This window comes from Monodelphis domestica, chromosome 1, assembly GCF_027887165.1.
Source record: "Monodelphis domestica isolate mMonDom1 chromosome 1, mMonDom1.pri, whole genome shotgun sequence".
Classification (NCBI taxonomy): domain Eukaryota; kingdom Metazoa; phylum Chordata; class Mammalia; order Didelphimorphia; family Didelphidae; genus Monodelphis; species Monodelphis domestica.
Window position 1 is genome coordinate 53,568,243 of NC_077227.1, and position 20,276 is coordinate 53,588,518.

Consider the following 20,276-nt stretch of genomic DNA (forward strand, 5'->3'; position numbering starts at 1 on the left):
GCCACTGAACAATTCAACCAAATGATTCAATTTTTAAACTTTTTTTTTAGTTACATGTAGAAACAATTCTTGACAATTGTTTTCTGATATTTTGCAATTCAGATTCTCTCCCTCCTTCCCTCCCCATCACTCCCTGAGGTAGTAAATAGTCTGATATAGTTATACCCATGCTTTCTTACAATACATGTTCCTATATTCCTCACGCTGTGACAGAAGACACATATCACACATACAATAAAAAACTCATGAAAGATGGCACATTTTGATCTGCAATCAGATTCCAACAGTTCCTCCTGTGGCTGTGGATAGTATTTGTTTTCATGGTTCTTTTGGGGTTATCTTGGAATCTTGTTTTGCTGATAATAGTTCAGTCCTTCACAGTAGATCAATCATATAATTATTTGTTACTGTAAACATTGTTCTCCTGGTTCTGCTCTCTTCACTTTGTATCAGTTCTTATAAGTCTTTTCAGGTTTTTCTGAACTCATCCTGTTAGTCATTTCTTACGGTGAGACAGTATTTCATTACAACCATATACCACAACTTGTTCCCCAATTGATGGACAACCCCTAAGTTTCCAATTCTTTGTCAATACAAAGTTACTAAAAATATTTTTTATACGAGTAGGCATATCTTCTATCTTTCTCCCTATCTCTGGTCTCTTTGAGAAGCAGACTTAGTAGTGGTATTACTGGGTCAAAGGGTATGTATAGTTTTATGGCCATTTGGGCATGGTTCCATTTTGCTTTCCAGAATGGCCATATCATCAACTGAGCAATTAAAAAATATTTATTGAAACTTTATGACTATGGACAATTCTCATTTCTCTAGACCTCCATTTTCTTTCTTTTTAAAAACATTTATTTAATTAATTGATTTGGAATATTTTTCCATGGTTACATGATACATGTTCTTTCCCTTCCCTCCTCCTTTCCCCTTCCTGGCAGACCTCCATTTTCTTATCTGAAAAATGAAGAAGGATGGATTAGATGTCTTCTAAGATTTCTTCCAACTTTCTCTATGTGATCCTAACTATGGTTCTTGGTAGCCAGAGAGAAAAGTTCCAAAAATATTCCCTCAGGGAGGTTGATTTTTTATTGGCACCAAAAAGTAAGTGCCTGAGGGGTAGCTAGATAGCTTAGTAGATAAAGCCAGGTTTGGAGAATAGAGGCTCTGAGTTCAAATATGGTCTCAGACATTCCCTAGCTGTGTGAACCTGAGCAAGTCACTCAATCCTAACTGCATAGACCTTACTACTACTCTGCCTTGGAACAGCAACTTTAGTATAAGTTCTAAGACAGAAGAAAAGGGTTAAAAAAAAAGTAAATACCTGACTGCAAATTCTTCCTTATAGACAGAATTATACAGGAAGTAGACTGATTTCTGGATGCTCCCTAACTATCTAGATTATAACTCTTCTTGAAAGGGCTAAAATAAGTGAACTTTCTACAATTTGTTGACTTGGAAAGTCATACAAGCAGAACCTGAGTTATCTCCTTTCTTTCTAAGGTTGGTGCTGCTACTTGTCTAAATTACACAGTCTCAGTGGGTTGTAGACTCTCTGGGAGGGATCCTAGAGACCTTATAAGTGGGGTTGAGATAGCCTAGAACCCCGCACTCACACTTTTGCCGTCTCCCCTTCTCTAGTACTATCTATTTCTAGTTCTTAGGACACAACCTTTATTTTGTTTACTTGTGTAGGTCAGAGGGTTCAAACCCATGGCTACAAAGCTTTACACCAACATTCAAACATTGATTATTTGAGTGGACCTTCTTGGCCCAAAACATGGACTCAACTCTCATATGATGGTTGACAGAAGTAAGAAGTTGTGATGTTTACCATAATTTGCCAAATGATGTCTCATACTTTGGCCGTCTCCTTCAAAGGCATCTCCTATGTGGGGAACTTATTTGCTTAAAATCCAGTTAAAAATAAACCAAGCAACAAGCAGAAAAAGACCTCTCTTCTATTAGATGTGTGAAGTTTGTTCTTTTTCTAGTAATCGGCAAAAAAGAGCAATCTACTGGCTATAAGCAAGGACAGTTTGGATGAAAATAATCCTGATTAGGTTTAGAAGGGATTAACCTCTATCACTACAGTGTTAAACGACCAAGGAAATTAATATTTTCAAACTTTTTAGGCAAGAGAAAAACAAGGCTCCTGCTTCTTGCTACCGATTCCTTCCCTTGCCTCTGCTTGCCTTTTACCAGCTATTTTCTTCTTTTCTAATCTTGCTCTGCTGGATGAGAAGTCTTCTCTGCAGCCCCCACATCTCAAAGACTTATGCACACACACTTTTATAGTAACCTATATATCATTGTCATTGCTTATCATAGACAGCAATGCACACACGAATTACTGAACTGAGGACTAGTCAAACCCAGAGGGAAAAAGAGCCAGTTTCAAGCTATGAATCAATCAGCGATGAAATCCTCTCTGGTAAATATTGGATGAGTTTCATCAGAAAGCACCAAAGGTAATGTTAATATAAAACCAGGGGTCAGAGAGGCTTTCTTTCTACCTTTTCTGTTCCTGCTCCCATCTTCCTCTGTTCCTGTTTTTCATCTGATCTCTCTCTGTACATGTACTCTTATCAACCCACATAACAATTATGGGGTTCAATAAAACCAAGAGAAAGAAATAGTCTAATAATCCATAGGCAACCTGGTATGACAGGAAGAGCTGCAAGCTGAACTTTGCCATTGGCCTAGGGGTACCAGTAACAGCCCGTCCTTCAAGTTTCTTCATCTGCAGAATTATAGGAATTTGAACTAGATAATCCTTAAGGTGCTTTTCAGTTTGTTTCATTCATTTATTTGTTCAATAAAAATTGAGAAGTAATAAGCCCGGTGCTGAAGGAGATAGCAAATTAAGTAAAAATGGACTCTGGCCTTCTGAAGTTTACAATATGGCAGCTATGGCTTTAAGAATCTAGAAATATCCTTATGGAACACTGTCCAGAACTCCCCAATTCTCATCCAATGACTCAAGGGGTACAAGTGATATTCTTGACCTTAGTGATCTTCCTTTGTTTGCCAATGAAAACAGCTGGCTCATTATAAGCATTTATTGAGAACCTAATGTGTGTCTTGGCCAGTACTAGAGGCTATAACCATCAAAGACACAGATGAGTAGTTAGGAAAAACAAAAAAAAAGTACAAAATGAGAGCAAAATTAACACACATAATTAAATTTATTATTTTTTTAATTTTCACTTCTAAATTTATTCCCTACCTTCCTCTACTCTCCCCATTGAGAAGGCAAGCAAAACAAAACTTTTACAAAGACATATAGTCCCACAAAACAAATCTTCCATTAGCCATATCCAAAAATAAGAAAGAAAAAATGGCTCTAATGTGCACTGAGTCTCTCACTGTTCTATTTGGAGAGTGTGTTTCATCATCAATCCTTTGGAATTGTGGATGATTGTTCTGTTGATTAGAGTTATTAAGGCTTTCAAAGTCGACTGTCTTTATATTATTGTTTTTATTGTTTAAACTATTCTCCTGGTTCTGCTCATTTCACTTTGTATTTGTTCACACAAGTCTTCTCAGGTTTTTCTTCTTCATTTCTTGCAGCATAATAGCATGAAGAATTTTTGTACATGTGGGTCTTTTCCCTCATTTTTTTGTCTCTTTGGGGGAAAGATTCACTAGGATTGTGGCTGGATCGAAGGGTATGCAGAATTTAATAGCTTTTTGGGCAGAGCTCCAAAATGCTTTCCAAAATGGTTGGACCAGTTCACTGCTATGCCAGCAGGAACATGCTAACAACTATGAAAGAAAAAATACTGTGAAGTGCAGGCATGTAGAATTCTTTTTTTTTAAAACCCTTGCCTTCCGTCTTGAAATCAATACTGTGTATTGGTTCAAAGGCAGAAGAGTGGTAAAGGCTTGGCAATGGGGGTCAAGTGACTTGCCCAGGGTCACACAGCTGGGAAGTGGCTGAGGCCAGATTTGAACCTAGGACCTCCCGTCTCTAGGCCTGGTTCTCAATCCACTGAGCTACCCAGTTGCCCCCAGGTAGCATTCTTATGGACCTAGATGAAGGAAGGAGACTCATCTTGGAAATGCCATTTGAAATTTTTGGAGGTGGACAGGGCAATTGGTTTAGGGGGGGATTAGAAAGCAGTTCAGCTTGTACAGAGCCTACACAGTGGGGAATACTGAGTGAGCACACTGAGAACTGAAAGTGGGATAAGGGGAGCCAAGAGAGCAGGGAAGTGAGGTGACGAAAATGGTGTCTGAAGCGGGGATGATTCTGGCAGCTGTGTACGAGGATTGGGAGTCAGGAGAGAGTGGCAGGGGAGAGAGCGTAGGAGGCCGTTATAGCTGCCTGGAAGTGAAGTGAGAGCTCCTAGGTTTTCCCCTCTCTCCTCCCTCTTCTAGCTAGATGTTATTTCTGGGTAAGGAAGACAAGGGGGGCAGGACCTAATCAATCACAGGGAGAGGCCCTTCCCATGTGCACGGCACTGACTCCTTATGCTCCAGCAGAATGCTATTAAACATACATGGGAACTTGGGGAGAAATGGCTCCGAGCAGGATCTTGGATAGCGACTGCTGGGGATTTCTCTTGGAGTCACTAGCCAGCCGTTCAGAGAGGCCTTGGACGTGTTGAATGCTCTGTATTTCACGGTTTCCCACTATACAGCACTGCCGCTGGCCACCATCAATCCCCTTTAGGAATATAAGCAGAGATAAGCGAGCGTTCAGAAAGCTTTAGAACAGGGAGGAAGCCGTCTGTGCTGTAGGGAATCCAGAGGGCGCTGCCCTGCCGGGTTTTACTTTTTCAGCTCACCCAAGGTAGATCAGGCCCCGTGAATACGTCCTGCTAAGGATTCTCACGGCAGAACTGGAGTGTCCATTTTAAATGAGAGCCATAGCTGCCAAGCGGACCAGAACCCTGCCAGCAGGTCAGCCTATTCCCTTTTGAGTAGGGAAACCCAATCAAGATGATAAGATTCCTTTGTGAAGAAAGATGACCTTCCACAGGGATCCTGCCTCGGCGGTAGCTAGGGGACCCGCTTTCTTGGTCGGTGTGGATTCATCATGAACGCATCCTCTCCGTTTTTCTCTGGCATGTCACACGGATTCCCACCTTCCCAACGGCCACATCCCTGTCTCCTTCCTGCTCACACAGATTTTCAGAGACGCCCTCGAAGAGAACATGTGTGTCCATTTCAGAGAGGGGACGATGGGTCTGGGAGGGAAGAGAATGAACGAGTGGCTGATGACGCCCATGAACCTGGGGCTCCCCACTTCCAATCTACCATTCCTTCTACTAGGGCAGGCTCTGGTGATTCGGACTCGCCAGTCTCTCTCCTTGACCCTGTCCAGGGGGCTCTTTTCTTCCATACCCAAACTTGATGAAGGCATTATTCTGAAGCTTCTGCATAATCAGTGCAGGCACTCTGGGGTTCCCTGTGAGCCACAGGAGGAATGTCTGGAACTTCAGGGATGGGCCGTTTATAAAGTAGATTATGCCAGCATCATCCTGGATTCAGGGAAGGGGACCAGTCATGGCGGATTTCCGTAAAGCTGTTTATTTCTGTGCCCTTCAAGGATCAGCCCTCCGTGTGATTCATAGTGGTGGTGGAAATAAGCACGTAACTAGCTGACGAGTTAGTTAGCAAAGCCCCCAGTAAGTGAGATGACAGCAGCAGCCAAGAGCTCAACCAACAGCTGCTCCGGAGAATCTGCTTCTGTCATCTAAATAAAACTCACAAGGATCTCACAGATAAGCTCTTCCTCTCCTTGTCCCTGTTTCGGTGTTGCTGCCACCAGGCTCGGTGTCTACTGGATGATGCGCTATGATGCTGGGAAGATGCTTCAGTTTCATTTTCCTGACGTGAAGGACATGTTTCCGATGGGCTGCTGTTTCCTCATTGGCAAACTACAGGGAGACGGGAAGATTAGGAGGCCTTTAGGTCTCTTCTAAGCTCTAAAATGAAGAGTCTGAGATCTTATGAATAAGTCATGATGGCAGAGCTCAGGAACCCTTGAGGCCTTTCTCTTCTAGAGGACGCTAGTTCTCTGTTAGAAGCCAGAGAACTGCTGTTTGATGAATCCTGGGACAAGCAACAGCCAAGAGTTGGAAGAAGACTGTAGAGAAGGTTGTCAAGGATCTTCCAGGAAGGCTTGCTGTCTTCTTCTCTTCTTTAAACCCTTCCCTTCTGTCTTAGAGCCCCAGAACCCTTTCTCCCTTTCTCCCTCTATACTGTATATTCATTCCAAGGCAGAAGAGCAGTAAGGGCTAGACAATGGGGGTTAAATAACTAGCCCTGGGACACAGCTCGGAAGTGACTGAAGCTAGAGTTGACCAAGAAGGCGTTCAAAAGTTGTCACCGCCATCTTGTTTCTTCCCAAAGACTACAGCAGAGGTTGGGTTGGCTTTTAGGTCATTCATATGGCCTGGGAGAATACCAGACACAGTCAATTTGGTAACAGAAAGGAAAACACGTTGAAGCTCTGTGACTAGAGGCCATATTTTATACCACTTTGATAGGCGAGCCTTCATTTTATGCTGCCAGCCACCACACCTCCACTGTACTTGCTGGCTCCACACGCCACCACATGGAGACCCTTCCCTTCCAGCTTCCTTCTCAAAGGTTGCCTTCCCTCATTAGCATTCCTGAGGGTAGGAACTGCTTGTGCATTTCTTTGTACCCCCCCAAACATTTAGCATGCTACCTTAGTAAATGCTATTTTGTACATGTGGAAATGAGAGACTGGAAGTGAAGCTGCTAAGCACCCCTTCATCTAAGATCACTGATCTTACAGATGGAAGGAGGGGCTTTTAGGACTCAACTATTTTTTTTTTTACCTCACCTCTCTTGTTAGAGTCAATACTGTGTATTGGTTCCAAGGCAGAAGAGCAGAAAGGGCTGGGCAATGGGGGTTAAGTGACTTTCCCAGGGTCACACAGCTGGGAAGTGTCTGCTCCTGTCTCTAGGCCTGGCTCTCAATCCACTGAGCTACCCAGCTGACCCCTGGACTCAACTAATCTTGAAACTATTTTATTGCTGAGGACACTGAAGTGCTGGAGAAAGTAGCACATCTGAAGATTGGAATGCTAGCACCTGAAGGATTTTAGAGATCACTGAGTTCATCCTTTACCTGAATCCTGAATCTTTTCTCTACCTCAGAGGTGTCAAATTCACTGCTGCAGCCAAACCAGATTAAAATGTAATTAGGGGCATCAAAGTGGCTCAGTGATTGAGAGCCAGGCCTAGAGATAGGAGTTGCTGGGTTCAAACCTGGCCTCAGACACTTCCTAGCTATATGACCTTGGACAAGTCACTAAACTCCCATTGCTTAGTCCTTACCACTCTTCTTACACAATATTGATTCTAAGAAAGAAAGGTTAAAAAATGAAATTGGAAAATGTTTAACAAAATAAGTAAAAATACAATATAACATAGATAATGTTAATTTGTGGTTTTCTAAGTCAATATGTGCCTGGCAGGAATCTGTTCCTTTTTGAATTTGACATCTTTGCTCTACATCATGGCTGAAGAATGGTCTTCCAACCTTTGCTACCTCCCAAGTGATAGGAACTCGCTGTCTCCCAAGACTGTCTATTCTATTTTTGGATAGCTCTAGTTGTTAGGAAATTCCTCCTTGAATTGGGGCAGAAATCTGTCTTCCTGTAAATTCTACCTAGTGGTCTGAGTTCTTCCCCACGGGGATAAATAGAACAAGCAGTGCCCAGTTAAAAAAAAATCAAACAGACTATCAGAATCAGAGGGGGTGGCTGACAAAAGCATTCCTTGTAAGGAGATCCATAAGGGTTTCCTGAATGATTATAAGATTGTTGTGTAAAATGGCAGGTGTCTGAGAAACTCAAAAGCAATCCTTTACGTAACTACTGAGGGCCTACTTTGAGTCTGACACTATGAAAAGTACTCAGGGGAATAGAAGAAGAAGAATGGCTTTGAACACACAGGAAGGCCTTCAACACACCTGAAATAATCAGTGAATAAGACAAAACTGTATGATAAAATGCTAATTGAGTTCATAAAAGCGGTAAGTGTACTTGGTAATTAATGGAGGTTAAAGGAACCAGAGAGCCATCAGGGCCTAAAATGGGTCCTGTAGAAAGGCAGAGACTCAGAATCATGAGTGGGACTAGGGAGAAGAAGGCAATCTAGGAAGGAAGGGTAGCAAGAACAAAGACAAAGATTACAATGTGCGTGGTGTGTGTGTGTTTAGGATGGGAGTGGAGGTCTGAAGGCTCCAGTCCTTTTGGTCTTAGCAGTTGTGTCTGGAAGCCACATTTAACTTCAAGGCCCCATTTGATCAGTTCCTGTACTACTTACTAGGGAACTATATGAAGTCAAGTATACGCTCACTTGTTTTCATTTTCTCACACTATAGTGCATGTTGGTACCCCTGAGTATTGACTGCATTCTCTCAATACTTGGAATCCTCTCACAGTGGCTTCTTCTTTCCTGGAGAAATTTGGTAATCAGCGTCATTGACTCCCAGAAATTCATCATGTGGCTTCCAAAGGCCAGTGCCAATAATCTTCAAGCACAACACTAAAGTGGGACAAAGGAGGTATGAAGGCTTTGTTCAAAGCCATTTGAGAATCCTAGAACTTGGGCCTTGGGCCCGCCAAGCTCTCTCACCTCAGGCACCGGAAAGAGTTCAGAGGAAAAAGGAAGCTGAACTCACAAATGGGCTGTGTGGGACGGTGGAGACAACTGGGTAGGGGCAGTGGCTGACCAGACTTGGCCCTGTGGGGCAGATCACAGACTTGGCAGCCTTCAGGGACAGCTGTGAAACAAGCTTTTAAAAAGCAAAAAGAGTGGGGCAGCTAGGTGGCTCAGTGGATTAAGGGCCAGGCCCAGAGAGGGGAGGTTGTGGGTTCAAATGTGACCTCAGATACTTCCTAGCTGTGTGACCCTCTCTAGGCCTGGTCCTTATTGCCCTTTTGCTTTGGGACCAATACACAGAATTGGTAAGAAGGTAAGGGTTTAAAAAAAAAAGCCATAAATTGTACTTGGGAATAGTATGGAGGATTCCGACCCAACCACTTTCGCAGTAAGAGAGAAGCCGGGCCCACATGGCCCAGATTGGAGCTGCCTGGCTGCTCTGGATGTGAAGGCGCTCAGAAAGGAGAGACGCCGGCTAGAGTTACAGCCCTAAGTGTGTGCAGCCTTGTGACTGAGCAGACTGCAGAGGAGAAATCAAAAGCAGTCTTTGCGCCTGCCAAGGTTAATGCCGAGATGTGATGAGGTGAAGCCTTTGATAGGTTATCTGGCTTAGATCTTAGCCCTCCTCCCCAAAACTTTTTGAAGTAGGTGGGGTAAAAATCCTAATTAAAACAAAATAATTCAAGTTCTGGAAAAAGATGAGGGGAAAAAATCACCTCGAAGATCATTTTGTCCTTTTCCAAATATAACACGGCAGCAGCAGCCTTTCGGAAGGAAGCCGAAGGGGTTTGGTATTTCCCCTTCATTTTCTGCCCTTTCTAGTGCCAGGGAGGAGGAAAGATGGCGGTGAACCACGTAGGGCATTTAGGCAGGTGGGTCCCATTATAAAGTGATGGACACGCGGGGCAAGGGCAGAGGTGGGCGGCTGGTAGATTGGCCCCCGAGGGGAGACAACCCGACCCTCGTAGTCACTGGCCAGCCAGATATACGGACAGACCACGGAGGAGCTGAATGGCAGTGCTACAGTTCCAGCTGGATGGCAGGAAGCAAATATGGTGAGCCAAGGTGAAGACTGCTTGTAGGATCAGAACATCTGAGGGGCGAACCTTCTACTGACTTTCTGAGCTTACTGTGGGACGGGCATCACTCCCGGATGGAGGGTCACTCCGGGAGGTTTCATTTCTCTGCAGTACTTGAGGGTTTCGGCAGTTTCTAAGTCAGGCATCCTTAGGAGGACCCTCCTTTCTAACGCCGTGCCTTTCACCGATTTTATTCAGTAATATGTACTCTAATCTTTGTGTGAGTAATTGATCCTTCTCTTGGGAAGCGGATGAAAATCCTTTGGGAATAGGGGTCAATGCGCTAAATAATACGATGTTATCAGGTAGCTTCCTGTACTAGACTGGAGTAGACCGGGTTCAACCTGGGACTCACACAAGTCCCTTTTGCCCACGGCCTGGCCTGAAGGGCGTTCCAATGACATCACATAGGCAGTGACCAAAGAGGGGGCAGAGGAAGGACCCGGCGACGCCCAGGGGTCAGCCCACACGCTTCCCCCTCCGCTGACATTTCTGTCCCTTACAGGAACACATTCCTGTGGAATCTTTCCTCTCCCTCCTCGCCAATACCTTACAAGCAACCATTGGGCTCAATCCCATGTTCAAGGGCCCATTTGTACACCGTCCATTTACACGGCGTTTCACTCCTGTCCGGGTCTCGGGTATGGAGAAGCTTGGGGGCGAGGGCTCAGGAAGGCCCTGATTGGCTGGGAGTGCCTCAGCACCGGCCCCTCCACACTGGCACACTGTCCTCTGGACAACTGACATTTACTTAACACCCTTTAAGGCTTATCGACACGATCTCATTTGATCCTCACCAGCTCAATGGGTCACGCTCACACCCACCCAGTGAGATGGGAGCTCTTACGATCACCGTTGTGTAGATGAAAAAACAGGCCTTAGTCATTAAGTGCTCCAGCACTATCAAATTCTATTTCAGACACTGTTTTTTCATCTGTAAAATGGGCCACACCACTATGTATAGTAAGACAACTCGGGATTCGGACCTTTTGGAATAATATTCTGAAAAACATTCTAAATCGTGCATTTGGTACTTTTTTTGAGCTTTCTGCCATTCTGGGGATAACAATGAGGGCTGAGAGATCTGATCTCGCCCTGGGTTAGACGGTTCCCCATCCTTGGTCCTTGCATCAACCCGAGCGTCGGCTTAATGTTGCTTTTAAGGACACAAATTCGGATGAAACCTTAAGATCTGCTCCTTTCCAAAGAGACCTCATTGCTCTCCGAGCACTGACTCCTCAGGGCACCTGCGGCCGGTTCCTTACACGCAGAAACCTTGAGAGGCAAAGTGGCTACGTCCTGGGCACACGGCGCGTTACAAAGCCAGACTCTGGTGAAGACAACTGTGAAAAATCGACGTGCCCGTCGTTACACTTGGGGGATGGGGCTGCCTACAGCCAACAGGCCGAGCGAGGCCACCGGCTGGACCCAGACTGAGGGACCGACCTTTCCAAATGGTCCTGGCTTTCCCCGACCTGGCACTGCCCAGGAGGGTCTGCCTGGGGCACAGACCAAAGGGGACACTGGAGAACATTTTCATGAATCTCAGTTACTTGAGTAATGGAGGAGTAGCTCATTTCTAAAAAGCGACCCTGCTTTCAAGGCCGGACCTCTCTTCTGGCTAACGGGGCCCCTCTCTTCTACGACTGAAGAAAAACATTTGACAAAGCCTCAAAGAGGAGCCTGGGGAAGCTGCTATTACACGAGGGAGACCCGGAGCGCCAATGAGGTTCCTTTTCATGCAGGAAGATCAAGCGCTGGACTCGAGTCACGACGATTGACGTGCTGATCCTGTCTCAGTCACCCATTATTAACAACAATCCTCATCCTACTAGCTAGCATTTAGAGGGCTCACGAGGCGCCAGACCACTTAGCATCTTTTCCTCATTTGATCCTCACAACAACTTTGGGAGGTGGGTGCTGTGACTGTCCCCATTGAACTGATGAGGCAACAGAGGCAAACAGGTTAAGGGACATTCCCAGGGTCACACAGCTCCTGAATATCTGAGGCAGAATTTGAAGTCGGGTCTTCCTGTCTACACTCTGTGCACTATGGAGCCCCCTTATGCCCATGCCAGTAACTGGACCTCTTTCAGCCTCAGTTTCCTCATCTTTAAAATGACCATAATAATGGCACCTACCTTGCAAGGTTACAATAACCTTCATCCCACAAGATATCATGTAGAGCACTTGGCAAATATTAAAGTGATATATAAATGCAATGATCATTATTATTAACATAGTGTCTAATACAGAGGACCTCAGGCCACTGGCATGGGTATGATCATAACTAAGGCAAGATACAATAGCAGACCTTGTACAAGGGAACCTGTGCGAGGCTCCAAGGACGTAAAGGTAGAAAACGATGCCGTCCATGCCCTCGAGGAGTTTACAGTCTAATGGAGAAGGGGAGGTTTTATATGTAAAACGTGTGTCCATAACACACATGTAGATGATACAGGCATGTATATGCACACCACAGGAGAGAGCACTGCTGGAGGGAGGGCTGGGGGAGTCAGACAGTTTTACCAAGGAGGAGGGGAATCTTCAGTGGCTTCAAAGGAGAAGTCATTCAAAAGGCCACGGGATGAAGGGGGCAGTTTCAGGTTTAGGGCAATGACCAGGGAAGAGGGAGGAGCCCAGCTGGCTTGAAATCAAGATAACAAGAAAGAGAAGGCCGTGGCAATGTGGCTTGGGGGCCTGGCGCGAGGAGGCGAAGGTGTCTGGTACAGGAAGGTCTCTGGGCCGAGGCACGAGATGATGGCACTTGGGCATCTGGAAGGTTATTTTGCCAGAGGTGTAAAGCACCGATTGGAAATGGGCAAAGACTGGAGGTAGGATAGGTGAGAAGCTATTATGGTGGTCTAGGTAATGAGAGTCTAAGCAGTGGGGGCGAACCCTGCCCCCCTCCCTGACCCTCACCCCAGACAGGGGAGGGAGGAAGTGCTCCCATTGGCTGCTGGGCAGAGGGGTGGGAGAAGTGAAGAATGTCCTCAGGTGTGGAGAGAGGGAAGGGAACAGTCTGCCCTGAGTCCCTCTGGCTTTCTAGTAACAAACTCTGGGGGGTTGGGGGGGAGGGTAGTGGACATACCCACAGAGTGCATGCCATCTTTGGCCCCTGTGCCATAGGTTCTCCATCACAGGTCTAAACAGTGATGGCAACAATGGGAACAAGAAGGAAGAGGTCAATTTGAGATATGTGGTCCCTGTAAGGAAAAAAATTGGGTTTAGTAACTGATTGGATATGGGAGATGAAGGAGTGGGAAGAGGACAACAGGTAGATATCAAGAAGGCAGCTGAAAACGGGGGCTAGGGAAGTAGGGAGAGTGAGGCATCTTCTCAAATGTCAGGAACAAGCTGTTCTGAATCTCTAGATGTTGGTAAACGCTGAAGAGAGAAATGGCTTAAAAATGAAGTTCTGGTTGGCAAGGAACTTCCATATCTTCACAAAAGCTCTCATCAAGCCATCAGAAGTTTTTGCTCATCTCAATGCCCACAGAGCCATTTGTCTTTGCTAGTCTAACTGTTGATGCTCTTCCATTAATGGGACAGGAAGAGACAAGAAGTAGACAGGAAGAGAAAGGGGGAGAAGATGAGGGGGGGAGAGAGAGTGAAAAAATCATTTTGCTCTTTTCACTAATTTTCCCATGGTCTGATAATGAAATGGCTGTTTTCTTCATTTTAAAATTGATGTGGTAGCTTTATTTCTCATCAAACATCCTACATTTGCCAGAAAGTCAGTGACAAATCCCCAGAACAGCATGTCTTCTTCCCCTTTGGAGTGCTCAAATAATTATACTAAATCACTAAATATATTCAGGGTCCTGTAATTAAATCAGAACCAATCTTTAAAGTTTCTGAGGGATTTTACATTCAGAAAACGAAACCATGTCTCTGGAGAAGAGAATTGCCGCATGAAGAAAACATTTACTTTAGATTATAAAATTCTTAGTCTTCATCATGAATAATTTCATTTTAAAAATTGATGACTTTGTGTTGAATGAAATCTGGGTTATCACTGCTTCTCATACATAAATGTTTTTTTAAATGCAATGATGACCTGAAGCTCAGAATTAGTCACTTTCCACAGACTAGAAGAGCCGGTTTGTCCATTTCAAAACATCACCTTTTGTGCCCATAATACCCTTCTCTTGGCTGTCCAGGACCAGTAACCTATTATGTGGGACTGCTCACAATTTCTTTCCTTCAAAATGTCTTTCCCAATCATCAGAAGCTGTTGTTGCTCACCTCTCTTCTCTTTGGCAATGGGTTTAACTAATGACTAATTCCTAGTCTCTCTTCTTCACCTCTCAAAACCAATCAATTTGCTAAATCCTATTGATTCTGCTTCACAATCTCTCTAGCAGAGAGCTTCCCTCCCATCTTTTCTAGTCTTTCTGCCTGTCATTTTCCCAGCCTCCTATTCCTTTCCTCCCCCCATAGCAACAGCTTGGCTAAAAGCTCTTCTCTTTCCTCTAATCCATTCTTCCCTGCACTGACAGTGCCAGATTAATCCTCCTTAGGCACAAACTGACTGCTGCTCCTTTGCTCAAAACTCAGCACTTCTCTACTTACTGTTTCCTGAATCAAATCCACATTCCTTTGTGTGGCAGTCAAGGCCCTCTGGGATTTGGTACCAGTCTATAGATATGGGGCCCGCTCCAAACTCTGTTTCACTCAAAGTATTCCCTCTAGACATGTCCCAAGTCTTCCCAACTCTGAACCTTTGTTTACATCTTCTTAATTCTGGTGCCTTCCCTGGCTGATTATCCCCACTTTATCCTGTCTCTATCTCGTCTGTACACAGGGCGCTGGAAAGGACCTCTGAGGTCATCCAGTTCCTCGGACTGCATTTCACACCGGGGCAATATGAGACCCAGAGAGGTTAGTGGTCTTTCCCAAGGTCAGCACTGAGACTCAAAGCTACATTTGACTTCTAAGCCAGTGCTTTATCCCCATATGACAATGCTGCCAACATAATCATCGCTGACGCTCGGGCTGGACTGGACAGGCGCTGAGGTGCCTTCCATTCGAAAAGCTTGTGATCCTGGGATTTACATAGTGCTTTAAGGTTTAAGAGCACTTTATATACATTATGTCATTTGATCCTCATGAGAAAGCTCTGCTCCACAGACACTACAGGGTTTATTATAACTATTTTAGACAAGGAAAGGCTCTGAGACGTTTAAGTATTTGCCCGAATCACATAGCTAGTACCTGAAAGCGGATAAAAGTAGGATTTGAATCTAGATCTCTCTTGCTTTTGAATACCTCATTCTTTACAGTGTGCCATAATGTCTAAATGATAACCCCAAGCTTCTATGATACTGTAGTGAACAAGGTACAAATAGCCGAGGATGTCAGCTATAAACTCTCCTCAGTACACCCCCTGTGGAGGCTGTATACACTTTCAGCTGGATGTCTTTTCAAAGAGCCAGAATTCATCAAGGGTACGGGAGTTATTATTTTCATTTGGAAAGACAGGAGCTAAGGAAGAAATGGTCTGAAGCCTGCCTTCTCCATGCTGCTGATACAAAATGGAAGACCCACAAGTCAGCCAAACTGATCTGAATGCATCAAGGATAGCTGTGGGACAGCCCTGTTGGCATTCTGGGATGTATAAGTGACTTTTCCACATAATTTGACAAGCTGAGCTCTTTTGTTGTTGTTGTTGTTATTCAGATATGTGTGACTCTTTGTGACCTGATTTGGAGTTTTCTTGGCAGAGATACTGGAGTATCTTAGCCATTTCTTTCTCCAGCAACTCATTTTTACAGATGAGGAAACTGAGGCAAATTAAGTGATTTGCCCAGGGTCACACAGCTAGTAAGTGTCTGTGGCCTGATTTGAACTGAGGAAAACTCCGGCCTGGTACTCTATTTGCTGTGCCACCTAGCTGCCCTAGTGAGCTCTACCTGGATTTTTTATTCATTCAGAAGCCCATGTTGTGCCAGATATTTCTTGTTCTCTATGTAATTTCTAAAACCTCTCAGGGTCCTGTAAGGCCTTAAATGCTACAAGATTCAGGTTAAAGACTTAATATTTGCTAGAGACAATATTAATTTTGTAATCATGACACAATTTTGTTAATTATTTACCTGTCCTTCCTTTACCACCCCCATCCCTTCCATATTAGACAATGCTAGTCTGAGACAGAAGAAATGATTATGAAAGACGTGAACGAAGCAGACTTATGGGCCAGCATTTCCAAATCTAACAGTATCAGTGACTCCCATTTCTATAATGGCCTGGAGTTTCAGAACTGCTTTTCTTGTAACAATATTGCGAGGTAGGTAGTGCAAGCATTTTCATGACTATTTTACACATGAGGAAGCCTTAGGAGAGACTGAGACATGGCCGTGAACACAGACCTGGTAAACATCAGGCTCTCTGGACTCCAAGTTGGGAACTCTATTTCCTATTGGGAGATGTAGTGTGACATAGACTATCCATCTTTGTCTACAAGAGGGGATGCTTTGACCCACAGGATTACTGGATCAATGGTAAAAGGTGCTTTATAATGGTTTTAAAAATTTCACCTGGCAGGCCTATGTTTTCCTGTATGGAAAAAAAAAAAACATCCTGAGTGATGTAGGGCTCCAGAGTCTAGTTTCAACTCAAATGTCTCCAACTTTCCATCAGAGCAAGGAAGGGAAGGAGTTAGGTCCAATTTTCCATGACCTTCTTCAACAGACTTCTTAAATGACTTTGAAAGCCCTTGAGAGGCTGCCTAATTTTTCGTGTGTGTAGCTAGGGAAGCCACGGCTTTATGGCCTCAGATGCCAGTGACTTCGGAGATAACTACCTATCTCCAAAAATCTTGTTCTCTGGAGCATACTGATCAGGGCTAACTGCAGGGTTGCGTTCTGTCAGGAGCCAGGCCACGACAGCTATGGCCTGCCTCGCTCTGAAGGTAATTTGGTGACTGATGTTATGGGCATGGTTTCTGTGATGTCCAATCTGAGGCAAAGGGAGCTTGTCCCAAGAGCACCAGCAACAAGGGTACTGGAGAAGAAGAAGTGCAAGGATGAAGATTCACAAATAAGGAACAGCCTGTATGGTGTGAATCTTAAAACTACTCACACTCTACTTCAGAAGATTTGATTAAGCTATTCCCCATTTTTAACAATGGAGGTACTTGATTAGGAATGTATTGAGAACTTTTAAAGTTACTCCACCCTACTCAGACAGTGCCTTAGGGGAAGATAAAGTTGCAAACTCCTGATTGAATGATGAAAAGTCCCTAACTCATACTTATAGTAAAGCTAGAACCTTAAGCTAGGTCTATTTTTAGATCTAATACAAAAAGGTGCTAAGTAACTATAAAGGTTAAATTAGTACCTAAAAGGTCAAGCAACTTACAAAGGCAAGCTTAACAAAAGAGGTGTGAAGTACCCAGAATATTTGATTTAATGAGAGAAGGTGAGAACAAAAGAAGATGAGAACTAAGAATGGGTAGTCCTGGGAAAAAGCTTCTACTGTGATTGCTAGATGTGAAAATTTAGGAGAGGTGACATAAGAGAAAATTTCTTTAAAAGGAGAAGGCAGTTCAGGTAATGTAGAGTTTGGATTGGAAGTCAGTTCAGGAGGTAGTTGGAGTTCAGAGTTGAAGTGAGGACTGGAGCTTGCTTAGAGATGATCTTGTAGTGAGTGATAAAGACTGACTCGCTCTCCCTTAGGCTCCTTTGGCCTAGGCCCTTTTCTACTGCTTGCCTATTTTATCTCTCTTTCTCTCTCTCTCTCCTTCCCTTAATTCCTTCATTTATATTAATTAAAATTTCCATAAATCCCAGCTGACTTGGGTATTTCATATAAGGTTTAGCCAGCCTATCGAAGCCTTTGCCTGGGGTGTGTCCGCTGCCGCATGCTAGCAGCTACTAGATGCCACAAGTGAGAGCTGGGTATCAGGTGGGGGTCAGAGGCTGGAGAGCTGCCCTAGAAGGGCACAACAAGCCCTCCATACCAAAGATACTACCCCCCCCCCCCCTGAGCATCCCATACACCCAAGGACAGGCATTGACGATTGGTCTAACAGCAAATTGTGGTAACCAAAGTGTCAGTAATACCCTGTACCCTGACATGAATTATTCTAATCCTCATGCCTTACACCTGCAGTTATTCCAATGAGACTCTTTTAGTCTGATATAGCCAACTTCTGATGCTCTAAACCTGAGTTTTCTACTTTGTCAATTATGTGTGGTTAATCAGAAATAACTAGTTGACTTCTCTCTGCCAGTCAGTTTGTCTTTGGGTTAATTCCCTGCTCTATCGGGGAATCAAAAGAACACATTATCAGAGCTGGGTACTTGGAGATCATCTGTATTTTCCTGCTCCCCTTTCATGTCACCTGCATGTTTCTGCTCCCTTTCATGACACATTGAGAAGTTAAATGACTTGTCCAAGGCAACAGCTAATTAGTCACTGCGCTAGGAACAAGTCCTTGGTCTCAAGTCTTCCAGGCCAGGGCTCTTTCTACTCTTCTACTCTGGAGGCCATCCCCAGGTCCAGAGAATTTCATTTCTAAGTTCATCATAAATGATTTTTGCTTCTTATTCTCCATGCTTCTACTTCCTTCAGTCAAAATGAATCATCCAGAGTTGATCATACATACCTCACAGAAGAAATTGTAAGGGAATATAAGCAGCAATGTGTATAGTGGACAAAGCACTGGGTCTAGATTCAGGAAGAGCTGAATTCAAATGTAGGTACAGATATTTACCAGCTGTGAGACTGGGTAAGTCACTTAACCTCGGTTTACCTCAGTTTCCTCAATTGTAAAATGGAGATAACAGAACCTACCTCCCAGGTTGTTGTTGGGACCAAATGAAACAATATTTGTAAAGTGCTTAGCATTATGCCCGACACACAGTAGGTGCTGTATAAATGAAAGCTATAATGATAATAATAATAATAATGATATTATGATTGATAAAGGCTAAGGCAGATGTTAGGATTAATCGTTCATTCAATGAGTATGTATTCACCTAGAAAGAACAATAAGTAGGTAAACATATTCCTTCCATAGCCTCCAAAGTCAGAGAGTTTATGAGGCATGTTCTTTTCTAGGCCACTGATTGCCTATGTTGGCAAGGAAAAACAAGAGTGGACAGAACTGATACTTGAGTATCCCAAGAACTGTCCCAAGATCACTGCTTGGTCACTGGCCTGCATTTCTCCCCACTAACGCTCTCAGTCCTTTCATCTATACCCTAAAATTTGACACGGGCAGTAATTTAGCCCATATAATTGCTCTTTTATAAGGATTTTCTTGCTCTGTTTGGAATATTTTAAAGCTATGTCAAGATATTACTTATCTCAGGCTTCTGCTATAAAAGGAAAACAAACCAGAAAGTACCATGAAAATGTGAACTACTTTTTAATAAAGACAAATATTAAAATCTGATTTGTAACTACATGATGATTTCTCTATTCTGGCCTTTTAAATTTGCTGGGCTGTTGGTCTTGCTTTGGAGCCGCATAGGCAAGCTCTGGAAATGTTCTGGAGAAAAGAATATGGAGCATTTTCCCAGGACCAGGGTTCGGACACATGCTTACATCACATCAGCACCTGCCCATGATAGCTTTAACATACTGTTACTGGACTTTGAAGAAGTCCCAGGAGCTGTTTTCTTAGCTTTAAGGAATTCAATGACAATTAAACAATGGTGTGTATTTCAGAAGAGCTTTTATTTGCCAATTATTCAATATATTTCTTGGTAATTTACTGCCAGTATGCCACCCTTGGTTCATTAAATCCAGTCTCAGGATATTTAAAAGGCAGTGTTTTATGCTCCTGGGGAGTTTACAAGTTCCATTTTTAGCTACCTTTTAATGTTACTCATAGAAATATAAGGCTGGAATGAATCTTAAAAATCATCCAGGGTACCCTGTATTTTTTTTTTAAAGAAACTGTGATTCATACAGGTTAAAGAGATCTACAGGCAAACCTCATTTTACTGAGCATCACTTTATTGGGTTTTGCAGCTACTGCATCTTTTACGAATTGAAGGCTTGTGGCAACACTCCATTGAGCAAGGCTATCAGTGCCATCTTTCCAACAGCATGGACTCACATTGTATCTAGATCACATTTTGGTAATTTTTGCAATATTCCAAACTTTTTCATTATCTGTTACGGGGATCTGTGATCAATGACCTTTGCTATTGCTATTTTTGGGGGCATCATAAGATGGGGAACTTAATAAATGTGTGTGCCCAACTGTTCCATCTCCTGGCCCCCTCTCCTCAGGTCTCCCTACTCCCTCGGACATAACAGTATTGAAATTAGGCCCTTCAATGGCTTCTACGTGTTCAAATAAAAGGAAGAGTCAATTGAAACTGGCTCAGCTACCTCAGCTCTCAGCAACCCTGAGCAGACAGCAGCCATTGACATGGAAGCAAGACCCTCCACCAGCAAAGAGATTACGACTTGCAGAAAGCTCAGATGATACTTAGCATTTTTATTAATCAATCAATCAATTAATTAATCTTTTAGGCCCTCACCTTCCATCTTAGAATCAATACTGTGTATTGTATAAGG

The 20,276-nt window shown here is 43.7% G+C and overlaps 1 protein-coding gene across 7 annotated transcripts in view; it reads right to left on the minus strand.

Moving 5' to 3' along the window:
- The window catches only part of MICU1 (mitochondrial calcium uptake 1), a 238,341-nt gene that overhangs the window by 3,961 nt on the left and 214,104 nt on the right, over positions 1 to 20,276 (minus strand). The window lies entirely within an intron of this gene.